The sequence below is a fragment of the Mobula birostris genome, chromosome 24, assembly GCF_030028105.1.
Source record: "Mobula birostris isolate sMobBir1 chromosome 24, sMobBir1.hap1, whole genome shotgun sequence".
Classification (NCBI taxonomy): Eukaryota; Metazoa; Chordata; class Chondrichthyes; order Myliobatiformes; family Myliobatidae; genus Mobula; species Mobula birostris.
The window spans coordinates 42,504,295-42,520,841 of NC_092393.1; positions in this window are offsets into that span (position 1 = coordinate 42,504,295).

The window sequence follows — 16,547 nt, forward strand, 5'->3', positions numbered from 1 at the left end:
GATACTTAGGAGTCACTTGTGCTTTGGAGCAAGACACCAGTGTATGCTCTCATTTTAATGTGCTTCTGGCTAACTGCACTTTAAATCTTGGGTTATAAGTATCCTCACAATAAAACAAGAGGTCTGCAGCTGTGTCAATATTAATTCTGATAACTTGAGTGTTATTTTTATTCTATTATTCCTTCTCCTGTTTTTCATTTTAATCCAATTGATGACGTACAGGCCTGTGTAAGTTGCTCTTGCATTCGCCTCGTTGTGGTACAAGTCTCCCTCTGTAGTCTTCGACTATAATTTTTGTTCCATTGGGACATTGCTTGATTGACATTGTACAGGCTTGCTGTACCCTGTTTAGCTTTTGTGCAATTTGTGCACTCACTTTGTACAATTGGAGGCAGTTTGCTCCCGCATCTGTGCTGAGCTTTACAATGAAAATAAGGCTTCCTACCAGACCCACTTCTCACAACATTCATGATGTTGTAGCCCTTCTGCTGGTCCTGGACTGGGACCATATAATTGCATTTATGTTAACATTTATCTGAAGTTCTTATGTATTTTAAAGGTTATGTCCATAAGTACATTGCAGCGTAAACTTTTGACTGTTAAGTAGCAAACTGGATTCGCTTATCCTTTCATTGATGCACCAGCCAACTGTGTGTGCAATCCAAAAGCAGGTTGGAGCTCCAGTCCCCAAACAGATCTTTGCAGAATTTACAGCTTTCCCAGCTGCCTTCCCCAAACTCTGGTTATGAGCTGCAAACTTACTTCTGTCCACAATTCCTGATGCTATTAAAATGAAATCATTTCAATCTTGTTTTTTTTTCTTAATAAATTGAACATTGATTGTCTGAGGACATAAGTAGCAAATGTTGCATAAATATCTGGCTTTTTTCTGTTAAAGAGGTACTGGCTTGTGTCTACTCATGGTCTCACTCTGAGCATCATAATACTATTCCAGTTTCAATAATTTTTTTTATACATGGAAAGTCATATTCACCCTTTCACAAGTAAATTAAAGGGTGCATTACTATATTCGCTGGTTGTGTTTTTACTTCTATGACTGGCTTGCTAATTTTGCATTGTCAGCCATTTAGTACTGTCAACTATTTTGACAATTATCGGTCTTGACTTTTTAAAAAAAATCCATAATCAATTTTGCCTGTGCTGTTTTTTTTTACTTTCTATTTTGCACTTAATCCTTGCTGTGATTAATTATGAGCTTCACACTCTACAGATAATGACCTTGTTACTTTCAAAGGCTAAGATTTCTTTGCCATCTACAGGGAAAAGTACGTGTTCATTCTGTTCTTCATCTCCAAGGAGTTGTACAGATTTGCACATATGAGACCTGAGGAGCACAAACTGTAGTTTATTCAGAAGATTTTCGTAGCCCTTGTCTGGAACCTTCTATAAAGTAGTATTGCACCTGCCATACCTCTGAAAATAAAAAACAAAGAGTAAAGACTTACAAACAACACACACAAAATGCTGGAGGAACTCAGCAGGCCAGGCAGCATCCATGGAGAAGAGTGCAATCGATGTTTTGGCCTCCAGCATTTTGTGTGTGCTGCTCAGTTTTCCAGCATCTGCAGATTTTCTCTTGTTTGTGTAAAGATCTACATTTGTGCAAGGCTATGTACATGATTGTTTTACACTGCTGTGTATTACTTCTCTATTTGAATCACACATGAATCATCTGTACCCCTTAATCACCTCTTTGTTCAGCTGCCAAGTGGGCTTTTATACCTTATACTTTATTGTCACCAAACAATTGATACTAGAACGTACAATCATCATAGCGATATTTGATTCTGCACTTCCCGCTCCCTGGATTACAAATTGATAGTAAATATTAAAAATTTGAATTATAAATCATAAATAGAAAATAGAAAAATGGAAAGTAAGGTAGTGCAAAAAAACCGAGAGGCAGGTCCGGATATTTGGAGGGTACGGCCCAGATCCGGGTCAGGATCCGTCCGGCAGTCTTATCACAGCTGGAAAGAAGCTGTTCCCAAATCTGACCATACGAGTTTTCATGTATGTGTTTAAAAGTTCAAAGCAAAATTTATTATCAGAGTACATACACGTCACCACGTACAACCCTGAGATTCTTTTTCTGGTGGCATACTCAGCAAATCTATAGAACAGTAACTGTAAACAGGATCAATGGACAATGAACTGTGCAAATGCAGATATAAATAGATAGCAATAACTAACGAGTATGAAGTCAATCAGCCGTGGGAACACCAGAAGTAGAATAAATGTAGTCATCCCCTTTTGTTCAAGAACTTGAGCTGTTCTTGAACCTGGTGCAAGTCCTGAGGTGCTTGTACTTTCTCCCTGATGGCAACCGCAAGAAAAGAACATGGCCTGTGTGGTGAGGATCTTTGATGATGGATGCTGCTTTCCTATGGCAGATGTGCTCAATAGTTGGGAGGGTTTTACCCACAATGTCCTGGACCGAATCCAACACCTTTTGTAGGATTTTCTGCTCAAAGACTGTAATGCAGCCGGTCAGCACACTTTCCACCACACATCTATAGGATGGCATGTGTAGTCATTCTATACACCACACACCTATAGAATGGCATGTGTGGTCATTCTATACACCACACATCTATAGAATGGCAGGTGTGGTCACTCTATACACCACACATCTATAGAATGGCAGGTGTGGTCACTCTATACACCACACATCTATAGAATGGCAGGTGTGGTCACTCTATACACCACACATCTATAGAATGGCAGGTGTGGTCACTCTATGCACCACACATCTATAGAATGGCAGGTGTGGTCACTCTATACACCACACATCTATAGAATGGCAGGTGTGGTCACTCTATGCACCACACATCTATAGAATGGCAGGTGTGGTCATCCTATACACCACACATCTATAGAATGGCAGGTGTGGTCATTCTATACACCACACATCTATAGAATGGCAGGTGTAGTCACTCTATGCACCACACATCTATAGAATGGCATGTGTAGTCATTCTATACACCACACATCTATAGAATCTATATGTGTGGTGACATGTCATAACATCAGTGTCTTAGCTGATAAATGTTTACAGCCTGGCAGACACAAGTTATAACGGGTTGGGGTATGGAGTTGGTATCAGCTGTGCAATGATATGATGGTACAGTGTGTTCATTTTGAGCATTTTGTTTTAAAAGGCACCCTTACATCTGTTGAGGCACCAAAAGCACATTTTCAGCATGAGAGGTATCATCGGGTTCATCTTAATGGGTTTACATATTTAGAACATAAAACGTTACAGCACAGAAACAAACCATAAGGCCCATGATGGCTGTATCAACCATGATGCCAGTCTACGCTAATACCGTCTGCCTGCACGTGTCCACATATCTCTATTCCTTGCCTGGTTATGTGTCTGTCTAAATGTCTCTTAACCATTGCTATGGTATCTGCCTTTGCTGCCTTCTGTGGCACCACATTCCAGGCACCTACAATTCTGTATGTGTGTTTAAACTTGCCTCCCCTTTAAAACCCACCCCCCCCCCGCCTTTCTGAGCAGCCTGCAAATAACTCTGCTCCATGTTGTGAGAACTTCAGTAAGGGTGCACTCAGGCTGGGTGTAAGCATCAGGGCAATTGACTGTGAATGTCAGAATTAGGTTTATGTATTCTGACATACTGTATGTTGTGAAATTCGGTGTTTTGTGGCAGAAGTTACAAAAACAAATAAATCATTCAAAAGATAGAGCAGGTTAACTCTGCAACACTCCACAGCCTCTTGTGACACTGCGCATTTGAGCCTCTATTTCGGGCTGTGATGCACGCAATCAGAGTGCACTGCACTGTTCATCTGTAGAAATTTGCTAGGGTCTTCTGTGCCAGTGCTGTAGTGACATTTGTGTAGCCCCCTGGTAAGCCTCAGGCTCGCTCAACTGGCTGTCGTCTAGGGGGAGCAGCCTTCGGCCCCGCCAAACTGGGTAATTAAGTTTGTGTGGATGCTGTGTGATGTACCCCACCCCGCCAAATAACAGATGATGCACCAGATACGATTAAATGATTACAATTTATAGATCTTACTGGAACTATATAATTAATAGAGATAAAATATAAAAGGAAAGTAAAAGGCACCAAACTTATCAAAGTTCAACCTCTTCGTGCACAAACAGTTAGAGCTCTAGTAACAATCCTCTTTTCACCATTCGATCCCCTCTGACCACGTCGACCTGCCACCTGAGACCAACCACAGTGGTCCACCAGACGCTCCTCACAAGTCTATCTTCGTCTCCTCTCCTCGCCGAAGACCCTGGACCTCGGACTCTGGCTCGGGGTCCGCCCCGTCAGCCAGCTCATAGCATCGCGTCTACTCTCTCTCCCCCCATCGCACCTGCTGCCCAAAAACCCATGCATCACAGTAGCTTACAGACACACAAGAAAGAATAACATCTATCCCAATTGGTTAGCAACTGAATACAACTCCCTCTATAACCCAAACAAGCTGCTCACGAGAGAACTTCCTCAGCAGTTAACATAAGAAAGAAGCCATTTTAGTTAGCCTACGCAGTAACATAAAAGAAAAAACCCCTTACATCTGCACCAAACTTCAGAGTGAGATGTCCTGGGTTGGAATACAGCTGCCTCCTTGCACGAGTTCTACTCGTGTGGGGTTGAGCATCAAGCTACCAGTTAATTCAGCCTCATAAGACAGACAGAACGCTAAAGAAATGGCAAGACTGCCACCCGATGCACCAAATTGGTGCGGGGAGGAATTTTAACTTTGGTGACATACCAAATCTCCTCAAGCTCCTAATGAAATATAGCTGCTGGTGTGCGCTCATCGTGATTGAGTCAATATGTTAGGCCCAGGATAGATCCTCTGAGATGCTGACACCCAGCAGCTTGAAGCTGCTAAGCTTTTCCGCCAACTGGTGTGGGCTCTTCTGACTTCCCTTTCCTGAAGTCCACAATCAATTCCTTGGGCTTGCTGACTTTGAGTGTGTGTTTGTTGGTGCAACGCCACTCAACTAGTCAATCTGTCTCACTCCTGTATACCTCTCCAACACCATAGATGGCAATTGAACTGTGCCTAGCCACACAGTCATGTGTGTAGAGAAAGCAGAACAGTGGGCTAAGCACACATCCTTGAGGTGCGTCTGTGTTGACTGCCAGCAAGGAGGAGATGTTATTACAAATCTGTGCTGTGATTCCCCCAGTAGGGAAGTCAAGGATCCACCTGCAGAGAGAAGTACAGAGGCCCAGATTTCAAAGTTTGTCAATCAGTACTGAGGGGTAAATGGTGTTGAACACCAAACTGTTTTGCTATTATACTGAAGCTGTATACAAACTGGACATTGACAGAGCGAAAGCTCATGTCATATAATCATAGAACAATACAGAGACTAATATATTACCTACCACTGATATCTCTGCATGAGAGAATTCTGTGCCCTTGGGCTCATCATCATCATCATCAGGTGTCATGCCCAGATTGAACTTTGACTACCATAGCCCACACACTCCTGTTTCGGGTTAAGTGGATCAATTCATTGGTATTCATTCCAGTTCTCTGGCTGCTGTCTCCATCATCATTTGTCTTTGCCTTCCTTTTGCTTTCTTCCCTTCAATCTTTCCCATAATTACCGTGCATTCTAACTCCTCTTTCCTAATCACATGTCCAATGAAGTTACGTTGCCTTTTCATGATTTCATACATTATTTCTCTTAAGACATAAAACAAGTACAGAACTTTTGCTACTTAGGAAGCTGGGTGACATCAGATGGCAGGTGCGACATGGACATCAAAAGAAGAATAGGGATGGCAAAAGACACCTTTACAAGAATGAAGAGTATACTGACCAACACTAAACTAGGCATGACAACCCGCCTCAGAGTACTGAAATGTTACATTTATCCAGTTATGTTATATGGATCAGAATGTTGGACAATATCTAGTAACATAAGGAAACGAATTGTAGCAGCAGAGATGTGGCTTTTGAGGAGGATGCAAAGAATATCATGGACGAAACGAACATCTAACGAGGATATCATGAACAGAGCAAGCCCTTGGGCTACAGGAATAGTTAGGACTTGCTCCAATTACGTGGGGCCTGGTGAGAGACGGCTGGAATATTGTCTACAGGATACACGTGCAATAAGGGGAGTGGAGTTAAGGTGCGCTGGGTTGTTTCGTGAGTTGCAGGAGTCGTTCCACAAGCAGATTGGGCCGATTTAGTCTTAGTTTAGAAGAATGGTAAGTGTGCCCGTTGACACTTAAAGGCTTTGATGCTGTTGATGTGTCAATAATGCTTCCTCTTACATGGTCAATTTTAAAATACTTGGTACTCGTTATGCCACAGGCATTTAGGGCAGCAATAAAGCCTCCCCCCTCCCCGCAACTCTGGTGGTGTTCAGGGCTTCCTTCATCATGCCAGTAGCTTCCTCTACTGTCGGTCACACAAGTCCTGGGAAGAGGCATAAAGCCTTGACTCCCCCCCCCCCCCACATAGCTCTCTGCACCCAAGCCTTCACACCAAAGTAAGGTTGTGGTCCTCTTGGAGCAATTTTAAAATGAGGGGTTTGCAGATGAATGGAAATTTCTTTACCCATGGAGTAGTGAATTTGATCACTCTCTAAACAAAGGGCGTACAGAGGCTAAGGCATTAAGGAAATCAAGAAATATGAGTTAATTGTATAAAAATGGCCAAGAGTCAATGGATTAACAACGGAGCAGGTTGGAGGGGCCAAATGATTGCATGTTACTCTTTAAGAATAACTATACGCATCTTCAAAAAGCAATTTAGAATATCAGTTAAATGGCAAAACTGTTGAAGCAGGAGCATTTTGTCCGCATTTATATTGGTAATATCCTTCATTTGAAGGAAGAGCAGAACATGAGGCAGATTATTGCAATAACCATTGGCAATCCATGCAGTTTGTAAATGAATAATAAGATGAACTAACTGCAAGTCAAACACCAATCCACAACCATATGACAGCCTATTCAAACATCAAAGACTTTTTTTTGACATGCAAATAAAATACTGGCATAACCGGTTATTGCAAGCTGTGGCTCCAGTACTTGATGAGGTGCAAGAGAAATTATCAAGCACTTGCCTTCCTTTCCTTCCCAAGAAATTTTTTTCCTCCTGCTTCGTAAGTATTAAAGAAATGCTGATCTTGCACATTTTGAGAGTGTGTGAAACCATTCTCAGACATGCAAGTGAAGATATAGATGTTATAATTCAAAGAATCAGACCTACCTTGCAACAAAACCAGATCTACAAATCAACATGCAGCTCAAGTACCAAAATTACTGCAACAAGCACAAAACTCAGCAGGTCAGGCAGCATCTGTGGAAAAGAATTAACAGTCGATGTCTCAGGCCGAGACATTTCATCAGGACACTGAAAAGAACTAAAAATAAGTCACAAAGATACAGTTCCCACTTGGCTCTCTCATGGCCATGTTAACCACAGACATCTGAGGATATTTCAAAAGAGCATTCTGCTGTCCAGTGAGCAAGTACTGTAGTCCATTGTTGGGCTTATTGAAGTAAAATTTCAAATGCTAATTAATCTTCCCCAGTCAGATTCCTCAGCAGACCCGTGGAATATTAACGTAGGACGTAGAACAGAACAGTACAGGAACAGGCCCTTGGCCCCACAATGTTGTGCCAAACCAATTAAATTAGTAATCAAACGGCTAACTAAACAAATCTCTTCTGCCTGCACAATGTGCATATGCTTCCATTTTCCTCACATTTATGTGCCTATCCAAACGTCTCTTCAAAGTCCTTAATGTACCTGCCTCTGCTGCCACCCCAGTCAGTGCATTCCAGTAGCCCACTACTGTGTGTAAATTAATTTGCATGCTTTTCTTTGCGACTAAATGTGGCACACTGCAACCTCACATAAGCAGTACTTACATGAATCTTATCAAGTAGCACAGAAGTTATGCTGTGTAATTCGGAGAACAAACATTCAATGTATTTAAATTATTTTATCCGCCTGTTTAGTCACGTTATGCTATTTTAAGTGGGTTAATGCCTTATAAACAATAGTGGGCAAAGTAATTTCATACATGTGTGAAGAGTGCTCAAATGTTCATAATTCATATGGTAATTCTAAGGCTAAAAGAAATAAGAAGCCTAATGCTTTAGTCTCAGAGCACGTTGACATTATCCTACCCATTGAGAAAACCTTTGATCTTCTAAACTAGTACTAGATTGCTTTCTGCAGATTTGATAATTGCACTCGAGGGAAAAATATGTCAAGAAAGGTGATAGTCTTGTCCTGATTTGTACTTTTTTCGCAATATTTCACTGGAATTAAATGCCAGCATTGAACACTGGAATTTATATATATTTAAATGCAAGAAGGAGAAGTTGTTCCTGAGCCCTTGGTGCTGTACCAGGAATATAAATAAGGGATTTGGTTATTGAAATAGCCATCATTTTGTTAGCCTTGTTACTGCTGTATTTTTTAATCTAAATTCCCTACCTAATTATCAATTATTAATCCCCTGGTATCAACATGGTCAGGCACAGAGCACAAATGAAACAGAATCAGAAAAAGGTAATCGATTAAAAGCTGCACTCTGTCCTAAACATAGATTTCATAGAGTGATCTTAGTTCCATAATTACATTGTGGATTTAGATGAATGACATTAACTGCTTACTCACAATGTTGTGTCTGATAGCCCCTGAACTGGTATTATTAGATTTCTACTCTTTAATTACTTCAGAATCACATCTTTCAAAATATAGCTTGAGCCATAGACAATTTTAATATCTTCATTGCCTTAGTGTTTGAAATTTAAATATTAAAGGGCTTTGGTCTTTCATGCTGTTTCGCTACTTACAGTGTCCACACACATCAAGAAAGAAATCAATGTAAAGAACTCGGGCTGAAGATTTGATCTTAATTTCCAGACATTTGGCTATTTGTGTAAAGTAAGAGATAATGCATGTTGTTTTTCTAATGAAAAAAACTCAAATTCGTCCAATTGTTTCGCTTTGTTGGTTCCCAAGCAGAAGATAGCAATTCTAATCGTGCATGCTTAGAATTGAAACAGTTGAGGCCAGTTCATTGGCTATATTTAAGAGGGAGTTAGATATGGCCCTTGTGGCTAAAGGGGCCGGGGGTATGGAGGGAAGGCTGGTACAGGGTTCTGAGTTGGATGATCAGCCATGATCATACTGAATGGCGGTGCAGGCTCGAAGGGCCAAATGGCCTACTCCTGCACCTATTTTTCTATGTTTCAATGTTTCTATGCCAGAACCAGAAATAGATTGAGTCTTTTTTCCAATCCATAAAACAACTATGCATTAAGTTGAAGCACAAATTTCTAAAAGCTGTTAGCATCATAAATAATAACATAATATCTTCAGTGTGTTAAGCAGAACATAATTAACAAAACAGCTTCTGATTTTCTTCTTATTAGGGCATCAGGGTCATCCTTGGGTTATAAACAGCCAACTTAAGGACACCCTACATTTTAACGAGCTGCCATAATATTATTAAATTTTAAATTCTGATGTTCCTTTGAAGACCTCTCTCCACCTTTAGTAATTGTTCTTTCTTGCCAGTCCTACATGCATTTGATTCCATTCATTACAATTTTGGAGGCATTGTTGCCATTTTGAATGATGTTCTGTTTTCTCTGACTTAGGGACAAAATCAGCTTCTGAACATCAGTACAAACAGAATCTGATTGTTACCCAGGGGGTGACCTGTATTGAACATAGAACATAGAACATAGAGTAGTACAGCACAGTACAGGCCCTTTGGCCCACAATGTTGTGCCGACCCTCAAACCCTGCCATATTCTATGATCTAACTTCCAACTTCTGGATCACCTGCTTTCTCCCTCATATCCTTTTGGGCCTCTGATGCAGAGATAAAATTTCCTCAAATAATTTGTACATTTGGGTACTCAGGCAGCTGAAAATGATCAGCCTCCTTTCCAAAGAAGAGGTAGTTTCCAGAGGAGTGTTTCTTCAAACAACTTCTTCTGGCAATTGCCTTCAACATCAGCCTTTCTTTTAGACTGGTTCTTCACTGAAGAGCTTACCTGGAGAGTTCAGAAGGTAACTGTCCCAGCGAAGCAGTCAAGCGACTCGCACTACTCAGGATGTACAGCATTCGCCAACAACATGGAAACTGGTGTCTGGCTATAGAGACGCTCTGTGGTAAATCGTATCCCTGCCAGATGCCAGCAGAGTGCATCTGCTTCACTGCTGCTTAATTGAAATGTCAGGTTTAAATGCTGTCCAGGTTAAAATAGTAAATTAGATAACAAATTACAAAGCTAAAAACTCACATATTTTAGAATTACAAAAGATTATGCAGATACTGGAAATCCAGAGTTACACACATTAGGTTCTTCTGAAAGATCTTGGCCCGAAACGTTGACTGTTTATTCCTTTTCATAGACGCTGCCTGATCTGTTGAGTTCCTCCAGCATAATTTATAAATTCCTCTGGTATTTCTCACAAGTAATCTCACATCTCATTTTTGAATATAAGCTCCGCTTCTGCCATGCTCTCCTTCAGATATTGATAATTCTTCCTCTGTGGTCCTTCATTTCTGAAGAAAAGATACCTATCCATCAAGACGAAGAAATCTTAAGAACATTTCTTGGGGGGGTGGCGTACGTTCACAACAAAAGGTGATTTTAAACAAGGGAAAATCTGCAGATGCTGGAAATCGAAGCAACCCACACAAAATGCTAGAGGAACTCAGCAGGCCAGGCAGCATCTAGGGAAAAAAGTACAGTTGAAGTTTCAAGCCGAAACCCTTCGGCCTGCCTTCAAAATTGTGATGAATGAAATCAAATGCATGTAGGATTGGCAAGAAAGAACAATTACTAAAAGTGGAGAGAGGTCTTCAAAGGAACATCAAAAGAGAATCTGTGGACACCAGGCAACACACATCAAAGTTGCTGGTGAACGCAGCAGGCCAGGCAGCATCTCTAGGAAGAGGTACAGTCGACGTTTCAGGCCGAGACCCTTCATTAGGAGGTGTCGCTTGATTTTCCAGCATCTGCAGAACTCCTGTTATCTGTGGGCACCCTACATTTTAATGAACTGCTATAATATTATTAAATTAAAAATTCTGATGTTCCTTTGAAGGGTTTTGGCCCAAAACCTTGACTATATTTTTTTCCCTAGATGCTGCCTGGCCTGCTGAGTTCCTCCAGCAAAATGTGCTTTTATCTCATATTCTTTTTCTCAGTTTGGTGCTAGTGAAGTCAACAAAGATATTAGTTCTGGAATTGGTGGCAATTTCATTTTCACTCACAGCCATTGTGTAAAGGAGCTCTATAGAAGCAATCTAAATGTAGCATCCAGTTCTGTTGATCAAGTACACTGTGCCAACATAAATGATTACCTGGATAGGTGCATACTCTGAAAATTATTACTTTCCAATCCTGTACTATTTGCTAAAATAATGCAGTAAGCTGCCCATAAAAGTACATTTTACACATAACCTTTCTGGATAAGGTACCAATGCACTGAACAGCTCAAGTCTCCAAAGGAACAGCAGCATCAACAACATCTGAATCCCAAGAAATGCTATATCCTCAAAGCAACTCATACATATTTGATATGCTCTCCAATAATAGCATTATTAATTGGTACGTTATTGAATTCCAGAGATCCTTTTAGCATTAAGAAGAAAGTGCATTGGACTATAATTCCCTGCATTGTCAGAATTTGTGGCCTTGTATCAGTTCACAAGGAAGGAACACATAATTCTGTCTGGAAAACATCTAGCCATTTTAATTTACTTGATGAAAACTTTTGGTAAATTGTTAATGTAGCATATTTGAATAAAAGGTTTTGCAGAATATCATTAATTCCATTAGTATGTTTTTCTTAAAATTTTGTTGAAGGTCTTGAAGTCAAATTGAAGCTAGTCATGCTGTTTTCAGACAGAAAAGAGGTCCAAATTAGGGGGCTGACCCCCATGTGATTCTGACACAATCTGAATTCTAGAGACATATGAAACTGCAGATGTTGGAATCTGGAGTGTGAAACAAACTATTAGAGGAACTCAGCAGGTCAAGCAGTATCGGTGGAGGAAAATGAAATGTCAATGTTTCAGGTTGAGAACCTGCATTGGGACTAATGCTAGTTGGGATTAATGCTAGACCCTTGTCCATTTAGTATTTTATTTTAACTGTCAGATTGTAACATGCAGGGAAGAGTCATTTCAACTAACATACATTTAAAATGATAAATCACCAAGAAATTACACTCAAAGAAATGAAATTGCATTCCCATGGATGAAAGTTTTCATTTGTTTCTTTTACATATTTAAATAAAAGGCTTTAGATGTTTCAGAAAGGATGAGGAGGGAGGCAAAAGAGATAGGGGTGTGGCACTGTTGACCAGAGATAGTGTCACAGCTGCAGAAAAGGAGGAAGACATGGAGAGTTTGTCTACAGAGCTTCTGAGGGTGGAAGTTAGGAACAGGAAGGGGACAATAAGTCTACTGGGTGTTTTTTATAGGCCACCCAATAGTAACAGGGACATCAAGGAGCAGATAGGGAGACAGATTCTGGCAAGTTGTGATATTAACAGGGTTGTCGTGGTGGGAGATTTTAATTTCCCAAATATCGATTGGCGTCTCCCTCGAGTGAGGGGTTCAGAAGGGATGGAGTTCGTTAAGTGTGTTCAGGAAGGTTTCTTGACACAATATGGAGATAAGCCTACAAGAGGAGAGGCTGTACTTGATCTGGTATTGGGAAATGAACCTGGTCAGGTGTCAGATCTCTCAGTGGGAGAGCATTTTGGAGTTAGTGATCGCAATTCTATCTCCTTTACCGTAGCATTGAAGAGGGATAGGAACAAATAAGTTAGGGAAGCGTTTAATTGGAGTAAGGGGAAATATGAGGTGATCAGGCAGGAACTTGGAAACATAAATTGGAAACAGATGTTCTCAGGGAAACGTACTGAAGAAATGTGGCAAATGTTCAGGGGATATTTGCATGGAGTTCTGCATAGGTACAGGGAAAGGATGGTAGGGTACAGGAACCGTGGTGTACAAAGGCTGTTGTAAATCTAATCAAGAAGAAAAGAAAAGCTTATGAAAGGTTCAAATAACCAGGTAATGATAAAGATCTAGAAGGTTATAAGGCTAGCAGGAAGGAGCTCAAGAAAGAAATTAGGAGAGCCAGAAAGGACCATGAGAAGGCCTTGGCGGACAGGATTGAGGAAAACTCCAAGGCATTCTACAAGTATGTGAAGAGGAAGAGGATAAGATGTGAGAGAATAGGACCAATCAAGTGTGACAGTGGAAAAGTGTGTATGGAACCGGAGGAGATAGCAAAGGTACTTATTGAGTACTTTGCTTCAATACTCACTACGGAAAAGGATCTTGGCAACTGTAGGGATGACTTACAGTGGACTGAAAAGCTTGAGCATCTAGATATTAAGAAAGAGGATGTGCTGGAGCTTTAGGAAAGCATCAAGTTGAATAAGTCACCGGGACTGGACGAGATGACCCCAGGCTACTGTGGGAGGCGAGGGAGGAGATTGCTGAGCCTCTGGCGATAATCTTTCCATCATCAATGGGGATGGGAGATGTTCCGGAGGATTGGAGGGTTGTGAATGTTGTTCCCTTATTCAAGAAAGAGAGTAGAGATAGCCCAGGAAATTATAGATCAGTGAGTCTTACTTCAGTGGTTGGTAAGTTGATGGAGAAGTTCCTGAGAGGCAGGATTTATCAACATTTGGAGAGGCATAATATGATTAGGAATAATAGTCAGCATAGCTTTGTGAAAGGCCTTATGAGCCTGATTGAATTTTTTGAGGATGGTAGAGCAGTAGATGTAGTGTATATGGATTTCAGCAAGGCATTTGATAAGGTACCTCATGCAAGGCTTAGTAAGAAAGTAATGAGGCACGGGATCTAAGGGGACATTGCTTTGTGGATCCAGAACTGGCTTGTCCACAGAAGGCAAAGAGTGGTTCTAGATGGGTCATATTCTGCAAGGAGGTCAGTGACCAGTGGTGTGCCTCAGGGATCTGTTCTGGGAACTCTACTCTTCATAATTTTTATAAATGACCTGGATGAGAAAGTGGAGGGTTTGGTTAGTAAATTTGCTGATGACACAAAGGTTGGGGGTGTTGTGGATAGTGTGATTGGCTGTCAGAGGTTACAGCAGGACATTGATAGGATGCAAAACTGGGCTGAGAAGTGGCAGATGGAGTTCAACCCAGATAAGTGTGAGGTGGTTCATTTTGGTAGGTCAAATATGATGGCAGAATATAGTATTAATGGTAAGACTCTTGGCGATGTGGAGGATCAGAGGGATCTTGGGGTCCGAGTCCATAGGACACTCAAAGCTGCTGCGCAGGTTGACTCTGTGGTTAAGAAGGCGTACGGTGCATTGGCCTTCATCAATCATGGGATTGAGTTTAAGAGCTGAGAGGTAATGTTGCAGTTATATAGAACCCTGGTCAGACCCTATTTGGAGTACTGTTCTCAGGTTTGGTCGCCTCACTACAGGAAGGACGTGGAAACCATAGAAAGGGTGCAGAGGACATTTACATGATGTTGCCTGGATTGGGGAGCTTGCCTTATGAGAGTAGGTTGAGTGAACTCGGCCTTTTTTCCTTGGAGTGATGGTGACCTGATAGAGGTGTATAAGATGATGACAGGCATTGATCGTGTGGATAGTCAGAGGCTTTTCCCCAGGGCTGAAATAGCCAGCATGAGAGGGCACAGTTTTAAGGTGCTTGGAAGTAGGTACAGAGGAGATGTCAGGAGTAAGTTTTTTAAGCAGAGAGTGGTGAGTGCGTGGAATGGGCTGCCGGTGACGGTGTGGAGGTGGATACAATAGGGTCTTTGAAGAGACACCTGGACAGGTACATGGAGCTTAGAAAAATAGAGGGCTATGGGTAACCCTAGGTAATTTCTCAGGTAAGGACGTGTTCGGCACAGCTTTGTGGGCTGAGGGCCTATATTGTGCTGTAGGTTTTCTATGTTTCTATATTTCTATAGAACTGATTTGTATTAAACTGAACAACACAAACAGTCACACAAGGAATTGTTGAACAAAATTAAAGGGTATGGTATAGGAGATAGATTGAGAGTGAGTGCTGTAAAATAATACATTGGGACGGACTGAGAGTTGGTTTACAGAGAGCAGGAATAAATGGTTCATTTCTAGTTTGAGAAGCTGATGAGTGAGTTGTGGGGATCAGTGCTGAAGCCACAGTAATTCACAATCTACATTAATCTTTTGGATGAAGGGATCATGTACAATTTGTTCAAGTTTAATGGTAACAGAGAGTTGGGGGCAGTGTGGACTGTGAGGAGAATACAGAGATTTAAGTGGGAAAAGTGAACACACAAGGCTGTTGCAGACAGGACAGAATTTGGAAAAGTGTGAGATTAAAGATTGAAAAAAATAAAGAATAGCTTTATTTGATGCACATGTCCAAATCCAAATATAGATCATTAGTAAAAAGAGATAGAAAGAAATTATTATTCAGAGAATTATTTCTTGTACACATGTCTCTGAAAGTTAAGGTGCAGGCACAGCAAATGATTAGGCAGGCATGAAGTATATTGGTCTTTATGGCAAAAGGATTTGTGATCAGCAATAGATGCCTTTTAATCCAAGGGTCCAGTTGAAATAGTAAATGTTAATAGATTTAGTCTCCTTACTGAAGCTAAGATATGCTACTCATGGAGGCAGTGCTGAGATGATTCACCAGATTGATTTCATGGATGGTACTATGTAATCTCAAGAGTGATTAAGAGGTTAAGCCTATCGTTAATTGAGTTTAGAGGAATGAGAGATGATCTCAGATAAGATTTGACAAAGAAGATATAGTGGTGATGTTTCCTCCCCTGGATGGATCATCTAAAATAGCCATCGACTTTAAGTAAGTGATCATCCTTTCAAAATGGAGACAAGAAGAAATTTCTTCACCTGAAACGGTGATGAATCTTTGGAATTCTCGACCAAAGAGGTATTCACAGAGTCTAATCAAGTCTGAGTTGATAGATTTTTGGATATTAAAGGAATCAAGAGATATGCAATTAGTACAGGAAAGTGGCATAAGGATCAAACCACCATGATATTATTGAAAGGCAGAACAGGTATGAGGGGTGAATGGCCTTTTCCTACTTGTATAAGGTTTATACAATTTTATAGATTTAGAATTTTAGGAACATAAGAAAATAATTTGCAAAATTTTATCTAACAGTAATGAAAGGAAACCCAATGCCATTAAACTTATTGTTGTTCCTCTCCACGTCTGTTGGCGTATTGGGTGGCAACCTTGCCATTTCTTCGGCATTTGTCTGTTTTTACAAGGCTGAGTTGCTCGTTCAAAGCTCCACCCAGCACGGAGGGATAGCGCGCAAGCAGCTGGCTGGATTTGAACCCGGGACCACTCGTGTCGGTGTCTGGTGTGGATGGGAAACTCTGGCCACCATTAAACTCAACCTGTACTTTAATCTCTTATCAGAGCTATCAAAATATGCCATGAAATATGATCTTGTTGAATATTTAATAAAGTTAAACAATAAACATCAAGAAATAGAA